This window comes from Sapajus apella, unplaced genomic scaffold (genome assembly GCF_009761245.1).
Source record: "Sapajus apella isolate SASKATOON/1434 unplaced genomic scaffold, GSC_monkey_1.0 scaffold40, whole genome shotgun sequence".
Lineage (NCBI taxonomy): Eukaryota > Metazoa > Chordata > Mammalia > Primates > Cebidae > Sapajus > Sapajus apella.
In genome coordinates this window covers 18231048-18234305 of record NW_022436980.1, presented here as the reverse complement: position 1 = coordinate 18234305, position 3258 = coordinate 18231048, and positions in this window count along the sequence as shown.

The following is a 3258-nucleotide window of genomic DNA, read 5'->3' as shown; positions in this document are numbered from 1 at the left end:
CCCACTGGTTCATGTGACTTTAGATGAATCCTCAGCCTTTCATTCTGTCATCTGTAAAAGGGAATTGTGACGCCAACCTTCCCTGTCATGAGAAACCCATGTGTTAACAGTTCACAGGGCTATAAAAGCTGATTGTCCTTAGTGAACCTTCTCCAATGCTGCGTCATTTTACTCCCAGAAACTATCTCATCTTTTTCCTAAGAAGCTTATCCCATGACAAGGGAAATGTCTAAGAAAATATAACCATTTAATATCAATTGTAATCTGCAACTCAAAATGCGTCATGCTCAGCTCAGCCTGCTGCTACCTTCTCTTGGACCTTGATTCTGGGAGGTATAATATTTTTGAAATACTATCCTATGGTTTTTTCCCCCCGTGGTACTTTCTCCTCTTTGTCTCTTACTTGCCCTCATATAAATAACTAGCCCATGTGTATTGCCTCTGTGGAGAGAGAAAGCTTTGCTGGGGCTTTCGTTTTTCACCGAGGCTTAAAAACAGGAGTGAGACCAAGGCAGAAGTGGCTTGGAAAACAGGGAAGAAAACGTCTCACCAATGGCCTGCCCCACCAGGAAGGATTTCTTGGGCTATCAGAATAAGAAATAAATGAGAAAAGGCAGGAAAGTTTGGGGGGGTTCCTGGAGAAGGTCCTGTGCCAAGTTGGAGGATTTGGCAATGGCTCCAGATAGCTTGGGGGATCTAAGAGGAGAGAGAGCAGCTGGTGAGAGAAAGAAAAATGGCTTTGCCATGTGGCTCTGACCAGATGGGACGTTAGACACCTCCTAGAGTTTCTCATACCATATTGTCATGAGGGCGCAGTAGGTGACATCTCTGCATCCAAGGATGGTGCAGACGGAAACCAAGGACATTTTTTCAGGTGCTCAGATGGACCAGCCACTTATGAGGAGGTGTGATGCAAGATGAGACAGCAGATGCCAATGTGAGATGACTCTGAGGTTTAAATGCAAGTGCTCTTTCAGTTGGCCACCCCATCACACACATGTGCACACACACACACACACCACACACATGCACATCAACCACACACACACAGACACAGCTTAGCACTAGGTCAGATTGAAGCATTTATGTGAAAATAAAACTTGGAGAGAATTAGATTGCATTTCTACCACCTCAGTGGAATAAGGACCCAAGAAAGGGACTGGTTTCTGAAAGAAAGAAAGCTGTATTTCTCATGTATCAGAATTTGTAGACTAAGATGCTTCCCACAGTTGATTAGCTGTTCTTCCTTCTTTTAATTTTTTCTTTTCTTTTTTTCACCGTTATCCATCTCTGTTACTTTCCCTAGCCTCTTCTCTTTTGACTTATATATGTGCACAGGACTTTTCTAACATTAATCCCCAAAAAATAGTAAGCCACACGTCCTCAACCCTCCCGATGCCATCTGTTTGCAGCCCACTAGGACCAGTCTCGTTATTCTCCTAGGTCCTGTTTATTTCAGTTGCTGTAAGAAGCCCCAGATATCTTCTGGTCTCCTTTCATCTTCCACACTTCTCATATTTTGTCCCATGTCCAAGCCCTCCCCAGCTCCTGAAATCTTCCACCGGACCCTCAGGGACTCATGGAACATCATAGCCAAACCTCTGTAGCAGCAGCTGTTTGGGTCCCCGTGCTGATCATCTGCCTGCTTGTTTTCAGGCCCATTTCCCACTTTTCCTGTCCTCTGCTCTCTATGACAGGTGACAGAGCTCGGCAAAAGCTCTATTGTCACCTGGCTGCCATCTAGGTCCTGCCAACAGAAAGCACTTGGTGGGACGTTAAGGAGCGATGGGAAAGAAGAAAACGGTATTCTTCCCCATCCTCTCCACATCGGCCTCTAGCAGCGTCTTCTTTCTTTCTGGTTCCTTCTGGATGAACTTCCTCTGTGGTTCCAGTTCCCACCTGGTGCCAGGTCCTGCTAGGTGGCTGAGCTCCTGGGCTCTGGCACCATCCCCTCCTCCTCGGGGTTTCCAGACAAATCACGACAGTGGTCTTGTAGTCTTGTTAATCTCTGAGTTTCTTTACGTGACCTCATTGGGCTTCTCAGTGCTTCCAGTAACTCTTATTAATATAACCAGTTTTTTGAGTAAAATAAACTGATGTGGGTTCTTTTCTCCTGATTGGACCCTGATACAGTTTTGTTCACCTTCCTGCTCTGACCAAAACCAACATCTTTTTTGAGGATCCTACTTCCCCTGCAGCCCTTTCCTTTGGTGACATTTTTCCCCCTCTCAAAACTCTAGTCCCACTGAATCTAGATACGGGTTAGGTGTCCATCCTTGTCTTGCTACCATTTTCAGGCTGTTCTTCTTCCGTTCTACCCTAATCTCTTTGAACTTTGAGTCTCCCTTCATCATGCTATACCTTCTATTCCCCTTCATCTCTGGTCCTTGGATTATTTGTTTCTGGATGAATTTAGCTACTGGCTCTTTATTATACTCTTCAATACTATTCCTGTCTCGATTCTTGGTGATTTCAACAAAAATCACATCACAAATGATTCCTTCAACATTTTGCCTTTTTCATTTCTGGAGCTCCCCCACCATGATGATATTGCTCTGCATTCTACCTTAACCACTCATTTCCTTGGTAATATCTTACGCCTTATTATTCTCAATGACTGCAACCCGTTCATAATCTCAGTTTTATGTATGCTACCCTCTGATCTCTTTCTCTAGTGCCCTACATTTCTAGCTCACTCTCTTTAGCACCTGAACTCCATCTATCCCTTGATCCCAGCATGTATTTCAGTGTATTGATTCTTCTACCTATTCACCATTTTTCTCATGCTGTTATTTCTTTATCTGGATTAAATTCCATGTCAATTATTACTCACTCCCATGCATACAGCCTCAAATAACTCAAGCCCTTTTCTTGCTTTAGTATAACTTGACAATCCTGATTAAAACCAATTTTTCATCTACTCTGCCCCTGAATCTGAGCAACTTCGTACACCTGGGCAAAAACACAGCCATTAGGTCAGGAACCTGTCTATCAACAGGCCCTTAGTGCTGACTGAGAAACAGACTACATTTTCTTAGCCATTCACTTCCTGTGTATTCTAGATTATTTCACACCTTCTCCTCTCTCCTCCAACCTCATGGGAATCATAGAGGTGTGTCACTCAGATCTCCTGCTGCAAGTACTTGTGAGGCACAGGTGATGAGCTGCCTCTAGCTGCTGCAACTTCAGGCTCCCCAGGGCATTCATACTAAGGCCATTCTTCCCCCAGACTTCTCCCAGTCAGTGACTGGTGGGAGT